Here is a 14343-nt window from a genome sequence, read left to right as displayed (position 1 = left end):
GTATTGTCTACATCACTCTGTCCAAACCTAATTTTGGAATAACTTTTTCTCAGCCCCAGAGGCTGCATTTGTCCAAGATGCACTGTAGTAGTGCCAGGGCAAGTATGATGACGTCTTCCTGTCTTTTGCTTCCTGGGAACAGGCTTAGACTGGGTGCTAGAGGAAGGCAGAATAATTTTTAGGTTTCTGAATTGGTTAACTGTGTAAATAATAGTATATTATTAAAGAGAATTAAAGAGCAGTGTGTATGTATGTGTGTTGGGGGGGGGTGTTCAGTTTTGGAAAGGGTTTGAAAGCCCCCTACAGGGGATACAGAGAGAGATGTTCAGTAAGTGTTTGGCGCTTCAGAAGAAACCAGGTTATGGGTTTGAATTTGTCTGAGACCACAGCATATGAGTTAAAGGTGAAGTCACAGGCTTGATGGGAATGCCCATGGTAAAAATGCAGAATGAGAATAGAAGAGGGCCATGGATAGACTTTTGGTGTGCTCTAATATTGAAAGGATAGGGGAATGAAAAAAGTGTGATAGGGATAGGAGGAGGATAAAAGAATGCTGTTATAGGAAGGTATTTCAGAAAGAAATCTATTCACCAATGTCAGATACTATGAAGAGTTCAAGAAAAGCAAGGATCGATAAATTCTTTTTTGGACAGGGGTGTGGGGTTTTGAACTCAGGACTTCAAGCTTGCTAGGCAGGCAATCTACCGCTTCAGTCACATCTCCAGACCCTTTTATTCTTGATTCCTTTGGAGGCCAGTCTGGACTGCAGTTCTCCTGTTTTACATTTTTTGCCATCGCCCAGCTTTTTTCAGTTGAGATGGGCTCTCGGAAACTTTTTGGTCTTAGCTGGGCTTGAGCCACGATCCTCCTGATCGTGAACCACGATCTTCCTAAGTAGCTAGGATTACAGGTTTGAGCCACCAGCACCCAGTCCCAGCAGGACTTACAAATTCTTTCGATTGTTTTTGTCAGAATGATTTCAGCAGCAGATTGAAGACAGAATAAGACACAAGAAAGTGAAGACAATAAGTGTACCGTAAATGAGTTTGGTTCTGATAGAGGAAAAATATAAGGTCCTCCAAGATCTGCTGCCTGGCACTGTGGCCTTATCATGTTTCAAATACATATATTTCAACTACAATGATGTGTCTCATTACCAGTGTTTTGGTCAGTGACTACATGCGTGATAGTGGACCCATAAGATTATATTGCCTAGTAACCATCTTAGTTTGTGTACGGTACAGTGATGTTTGCATGGTGACAGAATTGACCGATGATGCATTTCTCAGACTATGTCCCTGTTGTTAAGTGACATACAACTATACTTGTAAATATGCTAGCACTATTTTTCAGCTAGGCTATTTATATTTCCCAACTTGGGAAATATACCTATGCTCACCTTTAATGTCCATACCCATCCGTCATTTCTTAAATTAGAACCTTCTAGAATGGATATGAGTACTGGTATTTATAGAAAGATCGTCCAGTAATCCTGATACATACACAGAGGTGAGGAGTATTGTCCATTGTGCTACATTCTCTCCTGTCTCTGCTTTGTATAGGATGGAAACTGTGGTGTAGTTTTATCAGCCCTGGGGATTGGGGGTTTTTTTTAGGGAGAGTGGGGAGCTGGTTTTGTTTTGTTTGAGACAAGATCTCACTGTGTAATGTGTGCTGGCCTAAAACTTATAGCCCAGAGTGGCAATGGATCCACCATCCTCCTGCGTCTGTGAGAAATAAATTTGGGATATTGCAGTTTCACGAGAGCGATTCTACAACTCAGAAGTCAGTAGGCAAAGCAAAATTTACTTCTGCAGAATGGTGTGTCACAGACAGAATCTGGTTAGCAAGCACACTGGGTAGGAATTCCTTTCAGGTTTTATTTCTAAGGCAAGTTTGCTCCTCACCCTGATTGATTGGGTTTTGGGTTCACAGTCTTCATGATTGGCTACTTTGAAAAGGGGACACTTGGGGAAAGGGATCTTGGAGCAGGGAGAGCAAAGATTTACTTGAAGAATAGTTGCCTTAAGCAAGCAGTTTTCTAAAGTGTGTCACCTGGCCATAGCAGGAACTTGCTCAGCTATGAAGAACAGCACTTTGTTTAAAACAGGAATTTATAGAGTTAAGTCACGTCCCACAAGGCAGGTTGGCAACAATTCGGGGAAGTTAAGCTGAAATCTGTACAATGATAATATACTATGCATTAACCTCTTTGACAGCAAAAACCTGACTTTAGTTCATTTTTCACACATCAACCTCCCAAGTGCTGCGATTACAGACAAGTACTGTCATGCCACCACACCTAATGAGCCTTGGAATTTTTATTTAAACAAGCCAAGTTCAAATATGGTGTCCAGGACTGAGAATTTGAGTGATCATAGGAAAGTTACCTGACTTCCCTAATTTTGGGGATTTATGGACTAAATGAAATAATATATGCAAAGTATTTAACAATGTGCCTTCACAATGATGCTCAGTAAATGTCAGTCATATGTATTTGCTGTTTCCTCTGTTTGGAAAGCCATCCTCTGCCTTGGCAACTTCAGGCTATGCATTGAAATCTCATCCCTAGTGCTCATCTATAGAATCATGCATCTTCTTCATTTTCCACACCTCTGTTTACAGGATACCTTCTACCTTCTATTGCAGTGATTACTGTAATATAATCCTGGTACGTTTTTGTCTCTGACTGTAAACTCCTTCAGGGCAATGTGTGTGTCCTTATTAGTGTTCATCATGTAATATTTGTCATGTTCTGTTCCTTTACTACTCATTCTAGTAGTGATTTGTATCAGCCTAATATTTGAAGTATCGGATTAAAAAGAAAGATAAGGTTTGGAAAACCCACAAAATTTACTGTTAATTTTCTTATTAAAAATTGAGTTAAGTACAATTATCATAAACTGTTTTAGTTGGCAGTTCTCGAGACAATTGAGATGGAGCAAACTTAGTTTTATCTTAAGAGGGGAACTTCTTTTCTTACTGGCTTCAAAACAGTTTCAGGAAACATCACTGGGAAGTATATGTAAATGCCAGTTTTAACTTTTCTATTTTTTCACCAGATGATTTAAAACTTTTGCTGGGCAAAAAAATTCATGCCTAGATAGATACTAACATAATAGCCTACTTAAAATCAGAAAAAAAAATTAAAGAACTAGCTTATTTTTTTTTTCATAAAAGTTAGAGGGGGCTAGGACTAAAACATGCAAAGTTTAGTATGTTTTGTAATCATTTATTAATCTGCTTCAGAATTTAGAATAATGGTCTTTAATTGTAAACCTGTGGAGTTTTTTCTTTTGAACTGGCAAATGAGCACCATTGTACTTAAAGTCATTTTTGAGTGAGTCACTGTGCACATCCCTGAGGGTGGCAGAACAAAGTTTCTGTTGTGTTTCTACAGCAGATGTACATTCAGAGGGTTCCTTAGAAAGAAAAAGAACTTACTTATTCTTCTAGGGTCCTTTGTAAACCCAGCTGGATATAAAAGGAATGTTAGATCTGGATGAGGCCTTTACTAGAGAACATCTTTTTTAAGCACCTCATTTTACATGTATTGGAAATTCCCAACTTAAAAAGAAACTGTGAACAGCTGGGAGTTTCGACACCTTGTGATTTTTGTTTTTGAGAGGCTGAGGAGCTTCCCTCAGACAGAATCCTCTTTAAAGAGGAGGAGCAATTGGGCATGATGAGTTTGATTACATGACAAAGTCCTGGTCTTTGGAAGGAATGGAGTGATCCTGAGTTCCATAACATTGTGTTTATGGTTTGTCTTTACCTTGAACCAGCCTGAGTGAACTAAGGTGTGGCTGAAAGTAAAAACAGGGTGAACTACTTTATTAAAAATTCTAGCTCTGGAGGCCTAAGCAGCACTTGTTTATTCCTTTGCGTGCATCTCCGAAGGTAAGACCCATTCTTTACTACTTCGCCATAAACTTTGCTAGCTTGAGGACTTGAGGACTTGTTGCAACAGCAGAGACAGTGAGGCACATTGGATAGGATACTTAGTACGTAGTGGAAATTGCACAGCCTAGCAGATACTTGTGAACATACATAGCACTTCCAGTACTATTTTAGCTGCTGTGTGAGGGGAAGAGATCACCTAGTGAAGTTAGGTTCATACAGATAATGGAACTGAATTCAAGTGAGGTAAAATGTCTTGCTTAAGGCCAATGGCTCATCTGACTTCCTCAACCCAGTAAAATAACTCTATTGGCCTTCTCTTTATCAGAACAGTGAACTTAAGGCTACCTTCTAAACTTTGAACTTTTGTTTCTGTATTGACATCTACATAGATGCATTTTTCCCCTAATAAATGGCCTTTGTTTAGTCTTGCCTTGCTTGTGCAAGTTTGTCCTCTGTATCCACAGCCTTCACATCTGTGGATTCAACTAACCACAGATCAGAAATATTTTGGGAAGGGTCTAGGGATGTAGCTCAGTGGTAGAGTGCTTGCCTGTCATGTGTGAGACCCTGAAGTTTGATTCCTCACCACTGCAAAAAGAACAAAAAGAAAGGGGAAAAATTGTATTAAACATGTACAGATTTTGTTTCCCTTGTCATTATTCCCTAAACAATACAGTGTAAGAACTATTTACATAACATATTCACGGTATTGTAAGTAATGAGATAACTTAAAGTATATGGGAGAAGGCGGGGCATTGTGGGGGGCGTCTGTCCCACCTGTCCCTACTGCAGTGATTGAGGCAGGAGGATCACTTAGGCCTAGGTGTTCAAGACCAGGTTGGGCAACATGGGGAGACCCTCCTGTTCCCCTTCAAAGTATAGAAGAGGGCGTGCAAATACCACATCATTTTATATAAGGAACTTGAGCATCCATGAATTTTTGTATCATTGAGGGGTCTTGGATACAGTTTACAAGAATTTTGAGGAACAACTGTAAGTTAAGGTGCTTGTGTTAATTCAACAGAAGTGTATAATTCTCAAGCATTATATAGAATGAAAATAGGTGTGCTCAATAGGCGATTTCTAATAGCATTATGTTTTATAACTTGTACTTTGTTTTCAGAGGGTCGTTTTATGGGTTCCTAAGACAACTCTCTGAGGCACATTGAATACATATTTTTTTGAGGAAGACTGTCTAATGAACGTTTGTACAGTAAATATTTTTAAACACTTTTTAGTGCCAGAGATAAAAGATTAAAGACATTTCTTTCATCAGGGAGGAGATAGACAAGTATATAGACACTCTTATAAAATAAGAGTAAGCCTGATTAAATACTTTGATAAGTATAAATATCAGATGTTCAAGAGTTTGTAGAAATCCTGTTAGGGTAGAAGAGTAATGAGTTAGGCAGGTGCCATTCAAGTTTTAGGAAAGTGAACTTTGTTAGGGCTTAGAATACATAAACATTTAGGGGAAGAAGAAAAGGCAAATTTCTTGAAAGGGAAACTTTGTGTCCAAAAGCCACAAAATGAGCATGGTATGTACCTGCAAGTTGCTTGGGCAGTTAAACATTGGAGCAAAAATGAATAGTAAAATAGGTGAGACTGGTGGAATGGTCAGGATTTATATCATGAAAAATTATGCTCTCTTCCTAAGGAGTTTGATTGGCTTTCAGAATGATCACTGGTCGCAGTGTGAAGAACCGGCTATATGGGACCAGACTCTATCCAGTGGGGAATCATGATTTCTTAAGTTGCGGGAGTGAGCCAGGGATATTTAGAATGTAGAATTGACAACTCTGTGGCCAGGGAACCCGCAATGCATTTCACTTTGGATATGTTGTACTTTAGATGCTCATTAGTCAACCAGGTAAAAGTATTCAGTATCCAGTAGAACCTACATTAGTAAGTTTAGTAGGAAACTCTGGTGTACGAGTACAAATAAAGGAGTCATTAGCAAATGTAGGACAGGTGAAGATGTGGAGCTAGTGTTCTTCATGGTAGATTATCTCCAGTGAAGAAAGGGTAAATGTCACAGTTCTGGGAATAGAAACTTTTAAGCATTTAAGGGAGTAAGAAAAGAAGTAAAGTACACTTAGAAGGAGCAGTTGGAGCAGAATAGTAAGACTTATAAGCTGTATGGTAGTTTTTGCATGCCTGTCACTATTATAAAAACTTTACATACTTTTATCCTTCAAAAAGCCGCCTAAAAGAGTCAGGCAGTCTGATTTCGTAGTCTTGGCCAGTGGAGCAGCTCAAATGGTAGAGTGCCCACTTAGCAAGATGAAGAAGCCCTGAGTTCAAACCCCAGGTACCACCCAAAAAAATAATTTTGTAGTCTGTACTTGCAACTATTGCTAAATATTTCTCATGAGAACAAGAACCCAGAGAGAACCATATTACAGAAGAATGAGGGACTTTTAGGATTGGAAAGTGAGTAAGTGACGAATGTATTGGCAATCTAATGTTACAGAGAATATGGAGAGAGAAAGATTGAAAAACACATGTGGAGTTTGGAATTAGCAAGTCTTGGGTGATGTCACAATAGATAGTGGGATCTGGAAAGTGAACTTTAGCCCACACTATGAATTTATAAATAATGGGATTCTTGATCTTTTGGTAAATTGTAATTTTAGTGGTTAACTATTAGAGTCCTACAGAATAAACATATCATTTGGGACTTTAATTCCTAAAAATTAGAATTTCAGGGGATAATTTATTCACTGCTATAGAATTTTTATTAATAAAACTTAATTTTCAAGTATATTAGTTAAGCAGTGTGTATTAGTCTACAAATTAAAAGTTCAGGTTTCCCATGAGAAATACACAAAGGCTAGCTTCTAATACAATGATGGAGAGAGGTATTCTGTCCCAAAGAGCATTGCTGGGGGTAGTTCATCATGGATGGAGATCAGCATATGGGGTTGATGGAGGATGCATGGGAACAGATTAAAAAAAAAAAGGGGGGAAGGGCTGGGTTGTGGCTCAAGTGATAGAGTGCTTGCCTAGCCAGTGGGAGGCCTTGAGTTCAAACTCCAGAGGTCCACCCCACTCCCCTAAAAAAGAGTACAGACCTTTAAATGATGACTCGAAATTTAAATAAAGCTACAGTATCTGTCACCACATGAAGGAAGAAGCAAGAAATGGCCATGTGTTGACCATCACCCATCCTATTTTTAACAACTTTAAATTACAGAAACATTGGAAGAATAGCATCCTTTTTAGATACCTTTACTCAGAGTATTATTTTGCCATATTTGCTTTGCCGCCTTTCTAACTTTGTTTTATTAAATCACTTGAAGTTGCAAACCTGATCACACTTTATTTTCACCATTTATCTCCGAGATATCTCTTAAACTTGTTTTAGTTTCAGCCTGGAATCTTATCAAGGTTCATTACATTTGGTTTTTGTAGTCATCTTTAATCTTGAAGAGTCCTCTTGCCTCCTTTATTTTTTTTTTCTTTCATGAACGTGGCAAGCTTTGTTTGTTTTGTTTTGTTTTGTTTTTGAGAAAGGGTCTTGATATATAGACCAGGCTGACCTTGAATTCCAGATCTCCTGCCTCACCCTCCTGAGTGCTGGGATTATAGTAGTATACAACTATGCCTTGCAAACATGACAGTTTTGAAGGATCTGGCTAACTGTCTTATAGAATGTCTCATAATCCAGATTCATGTGGTTTTCTTGTAATGTGATTCAGGTTAAATAATTTTCTTGAGAAGCTGCATAGGTAATGTTCTATACTTCCTGTATTATTCCATCAGGGGGCACATATAATTATTTCCATTATTGGGAATGCTAAATTTGATCATTTTCATCTCTTTGTTGTAAAGGTAAAGGTATAGTGTTGTGATTTATAAATTATAGTCCTTAACACATTTGAGAATGTGTTAATGTTCTGTTCTCCAGCAGTGTTTCACTTAGTGGTTTCAGCATTCATTGATGATCCTTCACTTAGATGTCACTAGTGTTAATTTTCTGGTTCTGTATTCCTTCTTCATTTATTAGTTGCTTTCTGTATTAAAGAGCTTTCCTCACTGCCTCCCTTCTTCCTCCTCTTTTTTTAATCACTATGAATTCAAGAATTATTTCTATATTTAAGACTGTCGTTCTTTTTGATTGTTAAATCATTCCAAATTTAGCTAGTGGGAGCCCCTGAGAAGTCACTTCCTATGTCCATTTGACATGGTCCCACTAGTCTTTAAATATTTTTTGCTTTCTGGCATAAAAAAAGATACTCCAGGCTTAAAAATCTCCTTACCTTGTTATTAAAATCAGCCATTTCTCCAAGGAACCCTGGTTCCTTTTAATGGTAAGTGTATTTACAAACCAAGATCTGGGCTCTGAATGCCATAAGTGTTTTATAGTTTTGTACTGCCATTTTTGCTGAATATATTTATACTTCAGTGATGAGAAAACCAATGGAATGAAATTCTGTTTAACATGTGGTCTTGTTCACTTGGGGATATTGTCTAAATCTAAAATAGCATTACTAGTCTGCCATTAGTAAGATAACCTTTGTAATTTTATAAAACAAACAATACTATGTGATAATCTATGGTATACATTTAATAGGCTGCCTTTTTTTTTTTTTAATGGTGGTACTGGGGATTGAATCCATGGCCTCACATAAACTAGGCAAGTGCACTCTCACTGAGCTACATCCCTAACCCTTTAATAAACATTTTAACTTTTGATGTCCAAATGTGTTTCATCATTCCCATTGTACACATAATAAATTTGTTTTTGTGTTTTTATGTTGACATATAAAAATGTACATGTTATGAAGTCATATTATCTCTTAATGAAGTCCAAGGTTTTTTTCAGTTCAAAAAGGGATGCATAAAAATTGTACTACGTAATGTTTTGGTACATGGATGTATTGTGGAATGTTCAAGCCAGTTTAAACATAATCTATTTCTTTGAAAATTTACTGTTTCTTTACAGTGAAAACATTCACTGTTCTATCTTACAGCTATCTAACTATAGTATGTATTATCAATGTTTCTCAGGTCCTCTCTCCCTCCATCCTAGTGTCCCCAGCCTCTGGTCACCATCATTCTACGCTCAACTTCCACAAACCAACATTTTTAGGTTCTACATCAAAGTGATACCATATATGCTTGCCTTTCTGTGCTTTGCTTATTTTTCTTAACATAATAACCTTCAGTTAAATCTATATTGTGGCATGTGGCAGAGGAATCCATACTTTTTATTCTATACGTCTTATGACTGAATAGTATCTCTAAACATGCACATATACACATATATCACTATTTATCCATTCATCAATTGCTTAACACTTATGTTTCCATTTCTTGACTAATGTGAATGATGATTCTCAATAAATATGGGAGTGCATGTGTTTCTTGAACAGACTGATTTCATTTCTTTTGGGTATATACCCAGTAGTGGGATTGCTAGATCAAGTTCTCTTTTTAATTTTCAGAGGAACATATTTGTTTTCCATAATGACTATACTTATATTTCCACTAACAATGTTCAGGGGTCCCTTTACTTCACATCCTTGCTAGCTATCTTTTGTCCTTTTGGTAATAGCCATTCTTACTGGGGTGAGATGGTATTGATTTGCATTTCCCTGATGGTTGGTGATTTTGAGCATTTTTTCACATGCTGTTGGCCATTTGTGTGTCTTTTGAGAGATGTCTATTTTAGTTCTGTTGCATATTATCATTATTAATTTTGCTGTTGAGTGCTTTTTTTTTTTTTTTTTTTTTTTTTTTTTTGGCTGTATTGGGGCTTGAGCTTAGGGCCTACACCTTGAGCCACTCCACCAGCCCTTTTTTGTGATGGTGTTTTTGAGATAAGGTCCACAAACTATTTGCCCAGGCTGCTTTGAACCACAATCCTCCTGATTTCTGCCTCCTGAGTAGCTAGGATTATAGGTGTGAGCTACTGGTACCTGGCTTCTTTTTTTTCCTTAAAGAATTTATTTATATTGGGTTTTATGTGAAGTTATTAATTGAAAAAATGTCATCCAAGTACCAGCATCGTCTCTTCACAAGCAGTTGTGGGAAACTTTAAATGAACGTTGAACAGACATTACATGAGGTAAACGTTGTCATTTGGCTTCTCTAAAGACAGTCCCGCAGAACTGAGTAATCCTTCATGTTTGATTGAATAGTATTGATGCCCCTTCACATTTTTATTCATTTATTTTTATTATATTATTATTGTACTGAGAGTACATTGTGACATTTCCAAAAGTTATTACAATGTATCAAAGTTGAACTCACCCCCTCCATCATTCTCCTTTATGCCCCCCTCCCCCATTCCTGGAATAGTTTCAGTAGGTCTGCTTTTCCATTTTCATACATGAGTGCATAGTATTGCTACCACATTCACCCTCCTAGACCTTTTCTTTATATCTTCTCTCCTCCCACTGGTACCAACCCCCAAACAGCTCCTTGAATTCCTTAGATATTCTAAATAGCCACTCCTTGTCAGGTATATGTGGCAAGTATTTTCTGTAAGTTGTCTCTTCACTCTGTTGATCATTTGTTGTGCATAGGTTTGTGATCCCATTTTTTTCTATTTTTGCTTTTATTTCCTGCCCTTTTGGGGTCTTGTCCAAAAAATTCTCCCACTACAGTATCCTCAAGTAGTTCTGTGTTTTTCCATTTTGAATTGATTTTTGTGACTGGTGAGAGATAGGGGTCTAGTTTCATTATTCTGTATCTGGACATCCAGTTTTCCTAGCACTATTTATTGAAGGCTGTCCTTTTCTCTAATACCTGTTCTTAGCACCTTTGCTTTGAGAAACAGTTCACTGTAAATGTGTGGGTTGATTTCTAGGCTCTTTGTTCTGTTCTGTTGGTCTCTGTGTCTGAGGGTTTCTTTTTTTAGTTTTGGTTATATTTCCAGGCTGTCCTGGAATTTATGATCCTCCTGTCTCAGCCTCACAAGTACTGGGATTACAGGTATGCCTAGCCTCTGCTGTTTAATCACTACAGCTTTGAAGTATGTTCTGAAGTCAGGTGCAATCCTGAAGCAAGACAAAAATGCCCTTGTTTTGTTGATTTCTTTTTTTTTTCTGCATTGCTTTTTTAATGTCTGACTCATTTATTTCTATTCTGATCTTTATTCTTTCCTTGTACTCATTTCTGCTTTTGTTTCTTCTTTGTTCTTGTTTTCTAATTAAGATGTAACAGTACATTGTGTATTTGAGGTTTTTCTGCTTTTTCAATGTAGGCGTTGATTGCTGTAAACTTCCCTCTTAGAGCGAAGCGCCTGTGGCTCATGCCTGTCTTCCTAGCTACTTGGGAGGCTGAGTTCTGAGGTAATCAAAATTTAAGGACAGCCCTTACAAATAGTTCACGAAACTCCATCTCCAAAAATAACCAGACCAAAATGGACTGGAGATGTGGCTCAAGCAGTGTAGTGCCTGCTTTGCATGCTCCAAGCCCTGAGCTCAAAATCTCAGTCCCACCAAAAATCAAAACCAAAAACTTTCCTCTTAGTTCTGCTTAGACTGTATCCCATAGGTTTTAATATGGTATGTCTCCATTTTTGTTTGTTTCAAGAAATTTTAAATTTCCCTTTTGATTTCTCCTTGATCTGTTGGTTATTCAGAAATAAGTTATTCAATTTCCATGAATTTGTATAGCTTTCAAAGTTTTTCTTTTTTCTCCCGTGCTGGGAATTGAACCCAGGTCCTCATGTGTATTAGGCAAGTGTTTTATCACTAATGTACATTCCCAGTCCTCAAAGATTTTCTTTCCTCTCCCTTTTAGTTTTATTGTATTATGGTCAGAAAAATACTTGATACCATTTCAGTTTTTTAAGTTTGAGACTTGTGTCCTGTCGTCCATCACCTATCCTAGAGATAGATAATGAATGTTTATTTAGCAGCTGTTGGCTGAATGGATATCCGTTAGGTCCCATTTGGTCTAGGGTGCAATTTAACCTTTTGGTTTCTTTGTTGATCTTTTGTCTGGACTATTTATTGTTGAAAGTGGGGTGTCAAAGTCCCTAGTTCTTACTATGTAGGAAGCTATCTCTCCCTTAGGTCAATTAATATTTGCTCTATATATTTGGGTGTTCTGATATTGACTGCATATATATTTTAAAAGGTTATTTCCTCTTCCTGAATTGACTTCTTTATCATTGTATAATGACCTTCTTTGTCTCTTTATTGCTTTTGATTTTTTTGTGGGACTGGGGGCTTTACGCTTGTAAAGCAAGCATTCTTTTCACTTGAGTCATACCTCCAGTCCATTTTGCTCTGGTTATTTTTGGAGATGGGGTCTTGAGAATTATTTTCTCAGGCTGCCCTTGAACTAAGATCCTACTGACTTCAGCCTCCAATGGAGCTAGGATTATAGGCAAGAGCCACTGATGCTCAGCTACAGCTTTTGATTCAAAATCTGCTTTCTCTAAAATAAGTATGAATAGTTATGCTTTCTTTTAGATTCCATTTGCATGGAGTATTTTGTTCCATCCTTCACCTTAAGTCTTAAGAGTGTTAAGAGGTAAAGTGAATTTCTGGGAATCACCATATGGTTGGGTCTTTTTTTATTGCATTCAATCATTCAGTCTTTTAATTGGGGAATGTAATCCATTCACATTCAAGGTAATTATGGAAAGCTAAGGTCTTACCACAATTATTTTGTAGCTTGTTTTCTAGTTTTGTTGTGGTGCCTTTCTTTTTCCCTCTCAGTCTTCCTGCATGATTAAGTGATTTACTAAAGTAGTGTGGTTGTTGTTGTTTGTTAAGGTTTTTGTGTGTGTATGTGTGTGGTACTGGGGCTTGAACTCAGGGCCTTCAACTTGAGCCACTCCACCTGTCCTTTTTGTGATGGGTATTTTTAAGATAGGGTCTTGTGAACTATTTGCCCAGCCTGGCTTTGAACCACAATCCTCCTGATCTCTGCCTTCTGAGTAAATAAGACTACAGGCATGAACTAGCAGTGCTGGCTGTTAAGTTTTTTTGGTGTTGTTTTGTTTTGTTTTTAGCAGTACTGGGTTTTAAACTCAGGGCCTTGCTCTTGCTGGTCAGACACTCTACCACTTGAGCCATTCCCCCATTTCTCCCCCTCCACCCTTTCTGCCTCAGATTATGACCCTCCTACTTAAGCCTCCAGCATAGCTAGGATTATAGTTATGTACCACCATGTCTGACCTGTTAGTTGAGATAGGGGTCTCACTAATTTTTTGCCCAGGCTGGCCTAAGATTAAGATGGAGATCTTCATGATTTCTACCTCTTGAGTACCTTGGATTATTGGCGTGGGCCACCACACATGGCTAGTAGGGTGTTTTGATTCTTTGCTTATTATTTTTGATTTGTTAGTTACAGATATTTGCTTTGTAGTTACTATGAAGCATAGAAAAACCATATTTTGAAATAATGACAACTTAACATGATTATAGAGATAAGAACAGAAACAGACAAAAAAGAACAAAATTGTTTTTAGTCCACACTGGGATAAAACCATATAAAGATAGAGTTTATGTACCATGCTTACAATGTCTGAGCATCCTGAAACTGTCTGTATAATTACACTTATGTATGAATTTTAGATCTTCCTGTTTTCTTTTTACTCATTAATGTTTCTTAAAGTTTGAAGAACTTCCCTTCAGCATTTCTTGTAAGACAGGTCTAGTATCAATACATTCTCTTAGCTTTTGTTTCTCTGGGAATGTTTTATCTCTCCTTTATTTTTAAAGAGTAGCTTTGCTGGGCACAGTATTTTTGGCTGACAGTGTATTTCCTTTGGTGCTATGAAAATTTCACATTACTCTCTTCTGGTCTGTAAGGTTTCTGATAAGAGGTTTGCTGTCAGGTGAATATTAGTTTGTTTTCTCTTGCAGTTTTGAGAATCTTTCCTTTATCTTTCACCTTGAGATCTTAGCTATAAGAGATCTTAAGGTAGATTTGGTTGGGTTAAAGCTGACTGGTGACCTTTGACCTTGTGTATGTGGAGATTTGTATGCTTTTGTAGATTTAGGGAGTTTTCTATTACTTAGAATAAGCTTTCTATCCCTAGGCCTTCTTAAGTCCTTGAGGCCTTAGTAACCTGGATAGTTGCTATTTTCAAATACTGTCCCAAAGTTCCCGTGAGCTCTCTTCATTCTTCTTCATTTCATCTGTATTATCAAATAGCCCATCTACAGGCTTACTAAGTTTTTCTTCTGTTTAATCTATCCTGCTATTAACGCTTGCTTTTTACATGTTTTTTTTCTGGGGGGGGTACTGGGGTTTAAACTTAGGGCCTTCACCTTGAACCCTTTTTTGTGTTGGGTGTTTTTGAGATAGGGTCTCATGAACTGTTTGCCCAATCTGGCTTCAAACCCCAGTCATCCTGATCTCTGCCTCCTGAGCAACTAGGATTACGTTCATGAGCCATTGGCACCCAGTTTTCCGTGTGCTTTTAATTTTGCTGAGTGTAGTTTTCAGTTTGAGGATTTCGTTTGATTT

The 14343-nt window shown here is 37.6% G+C and overlaps 2 protein-coding genes across 6 annotated transcripts in view; both read left to right on the top strand.

Moving 5' to 3' along the window:
- Rapgef6 (Rap guanine nucleotide exchange factor 6) overlaps window positions 1-14343 on the top strand; it is a 194136-nt gene that overhangs the window by 6165 nt on the left and 173628 nt on the right. The gene's annotated exons all lie outside the window — the stretch shown is intronic.
- Fnip1 (folliculin interacting protein 1) overlaps window positions 1-14343 on the top strand; it is a 154885-nt gene that overhangs the window by 121033 nt on the left and 19509 nt on the right. The window lies entirely within an intron of this gene.

The sequence above is a fragment of the Castor canadensis genome, chromosome 16 (assembly GCF_047511655.1).
Source record: "Castor canadensis chromosome 16, mCasCan1.hap1v2, whole genome shotgun sequence".
Classification (NCBI taxonomy): Eukaryota; Metazoa; Chordata; class Mammalia; order Rodentia; family Castoridae; genus Castor; species Castor canadensis.
This window is presented reverse-complemented; position numbering and strand designations above follow the sequence as displayed.